Below are 14521 nucleotides of genomic sequence, written 5' to 3' on the forward strand. Positions count from 1 at the left end.
TATTTTGGATGGTCGCGGGTTTGATTCCTCGCACGATGCAATAAGTTGTATTCATAAGTATGATCGTTTGTATCAATCTAGGTGTCTATGAATATTATATATAGTAGAATTTACAAAAACAAAATCCAAGTATTTAAGCGTAAACTTAGATTGTTGAATGACCTATCTGTCGAAGTTTTTTCAAGGACTACTCTAAAACATGGGGATTTTTCAAGAAGAGTATTATAAGGTTTTTAAGAGGAGGTCAATGCGCATGTTACACCCCTGTTATTACAGGCATCTATAGGCTATGGTAACCGTTTACCATCAGGTGGGCTATATACTGAGTTATTAACGTCGTAATATAAAAAGAAAAAGCTATTTGGTGGCCGAATTAGAGAAGATAGAAATATGCAGTTGACTTTGTACTAAATCTATCTAGTCCTTCTCTACATCTTTCTAGAAGAAGACAAAAATATATTTCAAATTACAGTTATATCTTCTAGCAAAGGAAGTAGTAAATATGTCTGTAATGGGAAAATTCCTTTTGCCACCGCCTAAAATAAAAATTTATAATTATCAATTAGTCATTATGTTAATTTAATACTTTCAATTGTATTAATATGCAATAAAAGTCTATTTTAAAATACTAGTTTACTTAAATATGGTCTGCCGTATAGTTTCTGCATAAGCGTTTGCAACTTTGTATTATCAACTATTCAGTTGATAAATTACTTGAACTAGTTTTGTATTTTATTCAACTCTATAATGACCATTTATGTGAAGTACCTATAGTATTTTTTTTATGTAATTGGAATGCCAAAGAAGCTGACGAGCCATCTGATGGTAAGCAGTACCGTTGTTTATATACATGAATAGTACAATAAACATCACGTTATCATGTATCGTGATACCAGTCATGCGACATAATTCTGTAATATTTCGCTTACTTTAGTTTAAGATACCTTTATGTGTATATATTTTGAAATAAATAACTGCAAACAGACCTACTTATTATGCACAAATTGATATAAGAACCTAATCTAATTAGGGAACGAGTTAATTAATAAACTACTGTATAATATGGTTCTAATATACCTGATTAATTAGAACGGTAGTCTATTCATAATTATAACTAAAACTTTATTGGAAACTGCAAAATCATTAAAATTCATTAGATTATGTCAGATTCATTAACTCCGTATCAAGCAGTTTGTTTAGAAATAATAGTTTATTTGGTCCGAAACCCGATACCTTGTTAATGTTATTAATTTTCATAAACTGACAACTGTTAGCAATCTCAATGACTATTATTTGTTTTAATAAAAAGGCATCAGACTTCATTTAATAAATAATAATGATGTTTATTTGAATACATTAAATTAATGCAATGTATAATTAAGTTTTAAATTTGTTCAGAGGAACCGTCGTCGTAAAATATCCTTATTTTTTTTTATTTTAGGATTCTGTAGTTAAAATCTTATAATACGAGTTCCGTCCGTGATTGGATTATTTTAGTATATTGATGTGGTATTAGCGATGGCTACCATGTAACAACTGGTGAATCGTTCCTTCGAAAATATTTAGTGGCTTGGTTATTTCTTACTCAATCATTTAAACGGCTGTACAAATTAGAATGAATGTTCTTACATACCTATTTGTGATATAACAGATATAGACATTGTATGTATCCAAAACGGCCCCAATAACAAAATCCTGTGTTAGAGTTACAAGTATTCTTATTTATAAATACTATAGTGATTACGACCATACATACAAAAATATCCACAAACCTGAATAAAATGGTCATAATTAAGATCGAAGTTTTCATTAAAAACTTTTTAATTGTTTAATTGTAATTTCGCAATCAAGTTAGCTGCTGTGTCTTTAATCGAATTAGATTCTTATTTCGAGGTAGTAGAGTCTATATGTTATTATTCTGTGCACTGGTATTATGAAATTGTTAAATTTCTTGCTGCTTTTAGTGATTTGATTTGCAAGTATTAGGTTAAATTTGCAATCACGTGGGGCTAGATGGTGCTGCGTTAATTGTTAATGGTTATTTATTTTTATAAATCAATCTGGTTGACATTGAAATATTTTATTTTACAGTTTATGCAGTATATATGCAGCAGTTTATATAAGTGTCACGTTTTGTACCTACAATATGTAGGTATATATTTGCGTGATATCTAATTAATATTATAAATGCGAGAGTTTGTTAGTATGGATGGATGTTTGTTACTCTTTCACGCAAAAAGTACTGAACGGATTTTGATGAAATTTTATAGTTATAGCTATATATTAGAATAACACATAGGCTAAAAATGTCATGCAGGCGAAGTCGTGGCTGGGCTACTATATGTATAATTGTAAAAAAATATCTCATTTGGTGATTGACCGATATACCGATAAAGTTAAATGCAATAAAAAATACTGGGCTTAATTATAGTGAATTACTGCTTAGTGCATTCTAATGTACACGTGACATTGTTGCACATGCTATAAATAAGTGTTATTATTGATCGTCACGAATAGGAATTCATTTTATAGGTGTATGTCGATGGTATTTTAGTTTCAAAATGGATAAATATGGTATACTAGCTGTGTCCGCGATTTCACCCGCATGAAATTTATACTTTACAGTAATATAGCTTATACGTCAGGATAACATAATACTAACGTATAAGCTATATTACTGAAAAGTTTCATCAAAATCCGTTCTTTAGTTTTTGCGTGACAGAGCAACAAACATCCATCCATCAATACTCCCAAACTTTCGCGTTTATAATATTACAAGCTATACGGTTTCACCCGCATTGAATTTCAATAAAATATATAGCCGATATGTTATTCTAATGTATAAGCTATATTACTATAAAGTTTCATCAAAATCCGATCAGTAGTGAAAGAGTAACACACTAACATACTCACAAACTTTCACGTTTATAATATTACTAAGATTAAGATTGTCATTTGATTTGGAATGGAGTCATCGAAAATTTTTATTAGTCAAAACTATCATCAATTTCTTAAAAAATGACACGAAATTGTATGTCATTTCTTTTAAAATTAGATTGTATGTAATTATAATAATATGTGTTTACGCTACGTTAGTTATTTATATGACAAAAACAATGACGAGTTTTTACTTTAAATTATTGTACCAATATTTTTAGAACTAGTTAGGTCGCCATTTAATATTTTAAAATACGCAACGGATTTTAATGCATATTTCAGCAATAGACAGAGTGATTCAAGAAAAAACATTAAGTGTACAATACATGCGTTGCATAGTATAGAACAGGCTGAGAAAATCAGAGGTTTGTTATGCATCTGAGCGAATAGTTACACAATAAAATATTTTTAATTTTCATTTCTGAAAAGATAGTAATTGGTATTATTTATTATTATTGTAGGAGATTCAAATGAATGGAGGATAGTATCCTGTTAGTTCTTGTTAGTCAAACTACATTCTGAACTGATGGTAAATTTGAATAAAATATAGTTTGAACTATAGTTTAGAAAAGTATTATAAAATTAACCATAAGAATCAAAACATAAACAAAATAACAGAATATAAATTATCGTCATTCAATGCTAAGTGACTCTAAATATATAAATTTCTGGCTGTAATATTAATTTTGAACGATTTACGGCAAACATCGTGCGCAATATTTAAATTTGTGCATAAATAATATTCGGAAACGCACATAAATAAGTATTACAACTACAATGTTTTACGACCTACGTCGTTGATGTATTGAAATATTGAATTATACATGTAATTAATTTCAACAACTCAAAATAATTTACATTTAAACTGTCAATATGTGGGTACGATACCCTTACAGCTCTATATATGTATTTCCGTTGCTATATTTTAATATTTTGTAAATACCTAATGAGAAAACACAACGAACGTTCATAAATGAATGATATATTCCAAATTCAAATGTATTATATTATTTATTTTTAATTGTAAGAGTATTTATGGCTAGACTATGTACAGAGATTGTAATGAAAAATATCATTTAATAATAATTAATAATATTATAAATTAGATACATAACTAATATTAGAAAGATAATATGATAATGAGATAAAACTTTTTCTCTTTATTTCCAAAATGTTTTGATAAAAAACCAATCACAATTGTGAGTTTTCTTTTATATTGAATGAAAGGTACATATATCTGAGTTATTGTAGTAAAGGTAAAGGTAACCTTCTTATTATCAGGTCGGGTAAAAAAATTATATACTGCTATTTGTGCATTACTTACCTAAGTAATGCATAAACTGCAGTATTGCATTTTTGCACAGATCGGTGTCTGACAACAATTTTCTTAATTTAATTCACAAGAACTATGCTAAAATTGATAAACATCGCAATTGGATAGTCTGTGTTCGCGGTAATGCTCGAAAGTCGCTTACCGACAAAAGCATTGTAGTAAAAAATACATTCAGTTGATAGCATTCCGATGGTAGATGTAAAATAAAATAAAGACAGATCATAGCATTACATTACTATGTAATTACTAATTATACATTGTAATTTATTTATGTGCATACTGTCTGTTTAACGAAATACAGAAAAAAAAATACTCATCTATAATTCAATGCGCGGTAAATAATATTTGCTTTAATTTAATACTATGTATTAACTTAATATCATGTTAATTGCTACTTGTTTTTCGGACTATTCTAAACTGTTGTACGCAGCTGGCCTTTACAGCTTCACCGGACGATGGGGGCGAGTGCAAATGGCGCTGCAATCCCGCGGGATGACTTATGGAGCGGCTGAAGGCCAACTTCGGCCTGACGGTTACAACTTTAGACTAAGGGATGCGCTTGGGGTTCGAACTTCGCTCAGGCAGTTGTAATTTCGAACCCCGTTAAGTTATTTCCTCTCTTGTTGATTTTGATGTACATAGAATAGAAAAAAATAATCCTAAGTAAATTTAATTTTACTAAAAATGGCTAGAACAGCATAGACTCATATTGACTCAAAATTAGCTGTACGTTCCTACGATTTTTATATTACAGGGATACCCTATGGACTATAGAATTAATGGACTGTATGCATGATATTAATCAAACAATGGATAGTAATGGTAAATACTTGAAGAACCGAACAGGAAGAAGGCAAAAGTGACAATAATAATATGTCAATTTTATAAAAATTGATACATATTTTATATATTTATTTTTGTTTGAAACGTAGTTGATATACTTTAAAACACAAAACTTTTCTAATAAAACTAAGAAAAATATTGTAGGCTGTATGTACTTATTAAACTAGTTATTAGTTAACTAGCGTGTTGTTATTTGTGGCGTCAAAATTATTCCCCTATATAGATAATATAGTTATAATGAGTTAACCTATAAATGCGTGGGGTCCACCGTCCTAGATTTGGGGTTGTCCCAATTACTGGGTTTATTTGCGTCCCTTACATAACCTACTGACCTAATATTTATTTATTTTCTTTATAAAATAATAATAAGGTAGGAAAAGAAATGTTGTAAGAAGAATGTCTTAAGTGTCGTAATAAGATAAGACAGACAAATATGAAACAATCTGTAATTCACAGTACCTACTGTAGATTAAACTAAATCTATACATATAAATAAAATTGGACTGTCTATTTGTAGTATTGAAATAACGGTTTTTACTACATGCATATGAATATAAATTCAGTACACATACCCAAATTATATTTTTTACAATTTTTGTCTTCCTGTCTGTCTGTTTGTACCGGCTCTGAAATGGCTGGACCGATTTTGACGACTTTTTTTTGGCAGGTAGCTGATATAATAAGGAGTAACTTAGGCTCCTTTTATTTTAGAAAAATAAAGCTAGTATTAAATAAAAATTTAACAGATTGATGTCTGTACACAATAGTAAAACTAAAAATACAAAATAGTTATTTTGTATTTTTAGATTTTAGAATGCTTGTATGTATATGTTTGTCTGCAAAATTTTGTTGCCACTCGCCCTTTTATAGAGTTCACTTAGTAGGCTTGTAAGGGACAAGAATTGAAGGATATTCTTAGGAGCGATGGTTTTTATATCATCAGGATAGAGCGAGTACTTTTCAGAGGAAATATTTCATGGACTACAACCACATAGGATGTGTAGTTACCTCTTCTATTTGGCATTTTTGCATGTAAGTAGGGTATTATATATTGTAGTATTATATACTAAGCTATAAAGCCCTCAAATTATTACAATATTGTTAAAATTTCTAGGAAAATGCATTGTATAATTAAACCACTGCCACTCTAGCTGTAATAAATTAACAATAATTATATTTTTACATGTGCATGACTGAATTACAACAGAAATAGGTCGACACGATTTCATTTCGGTCGCAAAAGGCGTAGTTTAACACAGTTACATATAGTTCGAGCCGATCGTTATACCGCACTGCGCTTTTTGACACGTAATGTTTTTATTCTACGTAATAGTTACGTTGGCGATCACGAAACTCCAGGCTTGAAGAAGTTTAGTAAATGGTTGACAAAAAACGGCTTCTTTTTTATTAAATAATGGTTTAAATCAAAGATGTGGTGACTTTTATTAGCTTCTATTGCAGACTTTGAACTATTGAAACTGATTTTTTTGTTATAAAATTGACGCGGTATTATTTATACTTATATTTAGTAAATCAGGGGACCATACCACGTTTTATTTTTATTGAGTTCCAATGTTTCGGCAGTGTTTAGACCGCCATTATTACGATTGAAACTGAGTCTTTATTTGCGTATTGTACTTTTAATAAACATATACTCTATATGTATAATAATATATTCTACATCAAACTGAACATTATATGTCGTTTAGTAGAAGAATTACTATTTTTAAGATTTTTATACTAAATGGTATTAAGTGTCTACTATGTTATAGTAGACACTTAATACCATGTTTAAGTGTCTACTATGTTATAATAAGGGAGTGTTAAGTAAAGTTTTATCAAATTAAAATTTAAAAAACATTTTTTCGTATAAGACTTTATTATAGTCACTTATGCGATAAAATTTTCTGAAACACTATTTTTATCATGAATGTCTAAGTAATCTTTAGATATAGCAATATCGTATACACAAAGTAATATATTTTAGCACACAAATACTCCGGCATCTTTAATAAATAATAATAATTAAATAAATAACTCTGGACAATTAACACACCACCATCTAGTCCCACAGTAAGCAGAGCTCGTATTAGGGGTACTAGACAACTGATATAAATACTTATATTTTTTTTACTTATATTTATAGAGTAATTCAAGAAGAAGATTAGATAGAAGGATATGTGTAAAAGCCAGTATATTATAAATCCGAAGGATGAAGCCTCTTAACTAAGTGTGAATAGGCCTTTAAATTTAATTCGAGCGTTATTTTATATGCTGGTGTATTTACACAAAACCTTAATGAATTATACACCTAAGTCTTCATCAGAAATCAGTCTATTCATGTGTAAATTGTATGAAAATCAATAACAAAATATTATATATAAAATTCTCGTGTCACAGTTTTCGTTCTCATACTCCTCCGAAACGGCTTGACCGTTTCTCATGAAATTTTGTGAGCGTATTGAGTAGGTCTGAGAATCGGCCAACATCTATTTTTCATCCCCCTAAATGTTAGGGGTAGTTCACCCCTAAATGTTTTTTTTATTTTAAGGCAAAACAACGTTTGCCGGGACAGCTAGTGTATATATAACTATATGTAGTTGTGTTATGAAAGTATTTAATCGGCTAAGCTCGATTAGACCCTCCTATATCCTACCAGTTCTATTAAACTCCTATATTCTGCAGTCGGGTAAAGAAAGCAAATGTTATAGTCACTTTGTGTAGTAACCGATTTAATTACGCTATAGTAGATACGTCATCAGCCCACACACGAGACAAAATAAGAATTCTATAGATATGACGTAGTGATGGCGTCAAGTAGTCTGTCATTACAGCGATCCTCCCATCTATTTATAGTTCAATTATAGATAAATTAACATACCTAGTAATTAATACATTTAAAATGTATTTGTAGATTCAGCAGATGGTATTAGCCTTGTTAGTAATTAACACATTGAGCTTTTCGACCTCCGATCGATCCTCCATCATCAATTCAAACGAGAATAGAAATTACGACGGCCTGAGCCGAGATTCGAACCCCTAGCGATGGCCTCAGATTAAAGTGATAGCGATATGAATTTAATCTGAAGGCATCGCTAGGCATTGTCAGGCGGAAGTTGGTCTTCAGCCGCTCCATAAGTCCTTCCGAGAGTTTAGAGTGCCTTCTGCACTAGCTCATTATCGTTCGGTGAAGCTGTAAAGGCCAGCTGCGATCAACAGAATTAGAGTAATTAAAAAAAAGGAGCTTCTAAGATTGTGTTTAAAAATTATCTTTAATGTATAAGTGTACATTATAAATAGAGATATATACATATAAAAAATATCAGAACCCTAAAAAATGTTGCTTAGAATTCTTGTTTGTCTATGCGTTCTAGCGCGCAAATCTCAGAAATGGCTTAATCAGTTCCCTTAATATTTAAATAATGTTCGTTTTATTTAAATTGGTTGAAAAACAAAAATGTTTGAAGTATTGCTTTTCCCAATACCAAAGGTACGAAATCTTCGTATATAGTTCGTTTACTTCAAATTTTTTCGTTTATACGACTTTATATTTAAAGGTACCCCCCTTTTGGTCATACAGTAATGTGATATAGACTATAGTCTTCCTACATAAATAGGCTATCCATCACTAAAACCAAGTTTCAAAATCTAATAACTATCACCAGAGATTACTCCAAAGATCCAAAATCTCACAAACTTACCTCCTTATTATATTATTATAGATATTTAATTATTAAAAACCCAAGGAGTTATTTCTCATGGTTTGGTCTCGAAAAGAAGTAAATTCTATTAATTGAATATATAAATAAAATAAATCCTTATGATTCGACTTTGGAAAACTTTTGGTTACTGTTTTCCGAATCAAATTGAAATGAAAAATTTGATACACAATACTCTTTTTTTTATATCACGTAGGTGGCAAACAAGCATACGTAAGCATAGTAAACGGTTACCGCAGCCTATATACACGTTGCTGACCCTTAAGAAACCTTAATATACCCTTCTTGAAAAACCTCATGCTGTAGTCTCTCGAGAAATATCTTTTATAAACAAATGATGCTATCTGAAATTTACTAGAATACTTTTAAATGCTATATAGATCCAAGCAAACTTGGTAATGAAACATTATAAATATATATATCTTTCTTTGCTACAACTATGTAATAATATGTTATCTGTGCTACAACATTAATATTTCTTTTAAGTACTCCGACACTGTTGGCTACAGCTCAGCTTTACAGCTTTACTAGATGAAAAAGAGGTAATATATAAAAGATATAAGGCCCTACACAGCCGCTAAAGATCGACTCCTGACGGATATGACTTTAGTCTTAGTACCGCTAGAGGTTCGAAGCATGGTCATTGAGCTCGGATTTCCATCTGAAGGGGAAATCGGTCGAAAGAGTTATCACAATAAGATGAACTCATAAAATGCATACCAACAAATAATAACGAAATATTGATTATTACATAATATATAGTTGTTATCAACACAAGTATAGTCGTAGTTGTGGCTAGTTACGTACATGTAAGTTGCAGCTATTGTAACAATTTTGTAATTATATAAATCAGTGACACGCAACGAAAACAATTCATAATTCTCTGAACAATCAATATACGGGTTTATGTAGATGGCGCACGAGGAATTTAAATATTCAAACACTACATACCGACGTGTCATATTTTTCAATTCATTCTCAAAATTTAACATCTCTCAGACATCTATACAATATTTCAATGCATTTTGTATGCCATGCAAAATACGACCTTCACGACAAGCAATAAGACCTTACAGAGCTATCCCGAAACAGATAAAACTTTACAATATTCAACCCAACCGATATCGAATCCATCATTCTGCTCACTACATAATTAATATTACGCCTACAGTCCGAATCACCACCACCCCAAAGCAATTTGTCTACCTCACCATGAATAGAAGCACATTATCAGTTCATCAAACAGGGGTACGAAATAATCAATATCAAGCTGCCCCACCCCCTAGTACGCATGCGTGGTGGTACCCACCTGGTGGTAGTGGTTATACTCCGTGGGGATGGAGAAACCCATTTCGATAGCTCATGGGTCATTCTTGTTAGGCAAGTCGAGAAGGCACCACGAGGCATCATGGCGGTATATGCCTACAGGAGTTGTAACTGTGCATGGTCTACCAGACCCCCATGTAAGTTGAATATTATAGTTAGGGTTAAGTTTTGAATACCTTTATTAAATGTATATCTTCATTAAATACATTAACCCTTTAACGGGATATCGATCCAGTGGATTTTGTGATCAAAACGATATGGATTAAACTTTTTTTTGTTTCCGCAGAAGCTGATACGATGGCGAGGAATGGTAAGACGTGTTTGGTTTTGCTTTTTTATTAGTTTTGAGCATGGTCCACATTGTATAGTGTAAAGCAGTGGTTCTTAACCCTACAGTGACGAGGGACCATTTGACAAAATTCCTATTTCGTCATAATACCTACCATACTCTTTGAGTGTAATTAATATACAGTAAATAAATGAAGAAATAGTTAATTTATTCATAATATTAAAAAGAAATAGATATTTTGATTCTGCGGAACACCGGTGGGTGCGCAGACCACAGGTTAAGAACCACTGGTGTAAAGTATACCATAGACGCATATTAACTTTTCTATGTACATTTGTATTGAATAAACATGCTTCACAAACACACGCTATTTGTTTTATACCTCACCTGTCCGTTACACCATTAATGTGTGGTTCCATTGCGGCAATTACGCGACACTTTATATGTTCAAATTAAAAAATTTGACGCGTCTTTGTGACCATATTTTAAAAGTTATTTAGAAGGAATTTAATTTAATTTATTACGTATTTTTATAGTTAGGTATCTATATACAACGAATAAATGGTTATTGGATGTTAAATTGATAAAACTTCACTGTTATATTTAAATTATCCGTATAATAACTTTATATATTCAAAATTGACAGGTACGTTGAATTAAAGGTAATGCAGGACGAGTTTCATTTAATGTATTACGTAATATTTGTAGGTAGGTATTTACATATAATGAATGAATATTGGAATTAAACTCATAATATATAATTATTGTTACATTTAAATTCAATTAGAATTATTCATTTTTTATTTTTTTCAATTATTTAATTATCATATATAGAATATGGAAAATAATGGCCGGTTAAATAGTTATATCATAATCGTTACGCTTTCATAATAGCTATAATCTTTTGCACCAGACTACAATGTTTCTACATTTAGGGAAGATTTTCTTAAAATTTATCCATAATAATGTATTTTAAATCGCCATTATAAGGAGTTCAACGCGCGCGAATTCATTCGGGATCAATAATAAAATATAATAAAACAGGATCAATAAAACAAATATATACCACGTTGCGGCTTCTCCTGTGTTATTGCACTAAATATTATGTCTTAGTAAAACAAAGTTTTTAGAACAATTTTTCTTAACCTGTGGTTAGCGGATCCTTATGGTTCTGCATATTTACTATGAATGGGATCCGCAATGACAGATTTGAATCATTTAATAATAAACACGTGCCACTAACTTTTGCAATCGCTGTTTTGTATTTTATTAAAAATAACTTTAATTAATCTGAATTTTTCGAGGATTTTTTTCGTGATCCGAATGGATTAAGAAACGCTGTAATGGAGGAAATGCACCTTAAGTATATCGCGTTACATATTTTGACGTAATATGATAAAAGTGAATGGGATTACTTCTCGTGTTTTCCATTCAAATTGATTGACATAGAATATTGTGTGCGATTTAATATCAATTTACTCATTTATTTACTTATAAGTTTGTCTTCGAGGTAATTTCGGTGTCCATTATTTTTTATCAACAATTATAGTAAATACCAATAAGAGGAATTTTGAAAAGATGTTCGGATGTTTTTTTAAACTTCGATATTATAATAAGAAAGGTTCGAATACAAAGCTTGGGGTAACTTGACATGTTGCAAATTTCAACGAGTCTACGTACATACGTTTCCACGTTTTTTCTTATCCTACGCTTTTTTTTTACGTAAGTATTTTGATTTTCTTTTTTAAAGTACTATCGCAGATAATATAATGTCTACTATATAGGTTCCATATTAATTTTGTCGAGACTGTACTTTTTGTGAATGCATAATATTAATTATACTACGACTGTACACTGAATTAAAATTCTAAACACATGATTTATGTGAACATAAACCGTAACATATTCGCCGTGCTGTAATAAAAACTTTAACAGCACGTCAACTTTATTGAATTTATTATTTTAGCGTCGTGTAGGTGGGCGCGTGCCATGAGCCATGGGGCGCTGTTTATTACAACAGATTTCGAGTACCCTATCACCGCCCACGGGTTATTAAGGTATACAACTAGAAAAACATGGTTTTGTTTCCCGAACTGTACTTAATCTGTTAACCGAAGCAACTGAGCAGGACGTATGCATACGTCAAACGTAAACACTTGCGTGTACGACATATGGTTATCTACATTTTTGAAGTTTATGCTACGCCCTGGAACCTGGAACGGGTGGGACGTATAGTTTCGTACAAAAAAGTTTTTATATGTTCCCTTGTTGTTGCTTTTAAATAAAGGAACACATATTTCCTATCAAAAATATTAATAGACGATTAAGGGATGTCATTTTATTGATTGGACTTTAAATCTGTTTTTATTTCTCCTCTTAATCGATACGCTTTTGACAGAACGGTCATGGTCATTATGTAGTAGAGTGAGAGGTAGATGTCATCCGTCTTACGACAGTTCGCCATTTCTCCCTACTGGCTGCTGTTTTTGGTACACTCATAGAGTGGACCAGCTCTATTTTGACTTGATCGCTCCATTGCATGGGTGATCTTTTCATCAATCATTATATTCTAACTGCAGGCATAGGCTTTTATTGTAAGGTTTATTGTCTTGTTTCTTTATTAAATATATTAGTGTAGTTGCAACGTCTTCCTTGTTTGAGACTTTTAACTTTTAGGTGACGACCTAAATGGTAGGGATAGTTAATAACAATTTTGACGTCCATGAGAGACCCAAATATCCTGTATGAATAAATATTTTTTGATCAGATTTTATTACGAAATGGGGTATTAACTTGTGATGTATGTAACAACTTCGAATTATATTTGGTACCTTTCTAATAATATTATCAGGGTAAAAATTCCGTTGATATAATAATAATAATAAAAACCAGCAAAATCTGAGAGAATGAGAGATAATAATAATATTATAATATTCCCTTATCTATGGCCTCAAGTGTAACAAATAAAAAATAGAATTATGTCACTATAAACATGTGTACACACTAATAACAAATTGTATTTATGTCTAATACGAATAATAAATCATTACGTCCGGCCGTTTGATACGTCTAATATTGTAACGTTTTGTAACAGTTATCTCGTTCTAGATATGTCAAATAACTCACTGTGACCGTCTATAATGACCTTACACGTGAATATGTAAGAACAACGCTATTATTTAGTGTCAGGGGTACTTGAAGATGTATGAATATGTGCAATAAATACATATATCATATGACAGCCTCGGTAGTCTAGCGGTTACATACCACTATACTTCTGATGGTCGCAGCTTCGATTCCTCGCATGTTGCAAACATTTGTATTCATGAGTATGTTTGTTTGTATCGGTCTCGGTTTTCTATGTTAGTTATGAATGTATTTACAAAAAAAATCTAAGTACTTATCAGTTAATAAGTGAGACAAAGATACCATTTAAGATCGACCAACAAGAAGAACGACCAAGAAACTTGCGTGTTCCTCTTTTAAATAATTTTATTCTTACTTTACAATTTAAGTTTAAGTGTGTGAATACAAACTACCGCACAACAATTAGCACTAATTCAATTAAATAATCAAATAGAATAAATATTGAATACACAACACCTGGGTAAACAATTAATAAGAGGAAATCAGTCATAGTGATTAGAGCAGACCAGTCCCGTTCACGAGTATGACGGACGAGCCAGCCACCACTGCGCTCGACCATATTTTAGGGAGCCCAATAAAAACGCCGCCACAAGTCTGGACATTTTAGTGAGCATGACTACTCAAAACACCAGACCATGTCATAGCTAATCACAATTGCCATCTGATAGTTATGAATTCGCATTTAACATAAGAATGCATGCGGCAATCAATACAAAAACCGTTACGCTTTCATATTTCTAAAATAATTAAATCAAGAAAGCAATGTATATTATATTATTATACTTGTCGATTAAAGTCAGTTTGTTCGTGGCATGAAAACACGTGTAATTGGCATTAAAATAATGATAATACCCCTGTACAATTTATACAGCGCCATCTAGCCCCAAGCTAAGCTGAGCTTATGACTATTAGATATCAGTTGTCTAT

General features: G+C 31.2%; 1 protein-coding gene across 5 annotated transcripts in view; it reads left to right on the forward strand.

Annotated features, from left to right (window-relative positions):
* Positions 1-14521, forward strand: part of LOC131853982 (ras association domain-containing protein 10) — a 127009-nt gene that overhangs the window by 73946 nt on the left and 38542 nt on the right. The window contains exons 1-2 of one of the 5 annotated variants that reach the window (XM_059205093.1): positions 10214-10295; positions 10445-10468. The exons of 2 other annotated variants lie outside the window; for them this stretch is intronic. The gene's annotated coding sequence lies outside the window, so the exon portion shown is untranslated. Of the gene's footprint in view, positions 1-10213; positions 10296-10444; positions 10469-14521 lie in introns of those variants that run through there. 2 more of the 5 variants (XM_059205090.1, XM_059205092.1) reach the window with 2 other exon arrangements.

Source organism: Achroia grisella, unplaced genomic scaffold (assembly GCF_030625045.1).
Source record: "Achroia grisella isolate CSIRO2021 unplaced genomic scaffold, CSIRO_AGI_Agris_v1 utg918, whole genome shotgun sequence".
Classification (NCBI taxonomy): domain Eukaryota; kingdom Metazoa; phylum Arthropoda; class Insecta; order Lepidoptera; family Pyralidae; genus Achroia; species Achroia grisella.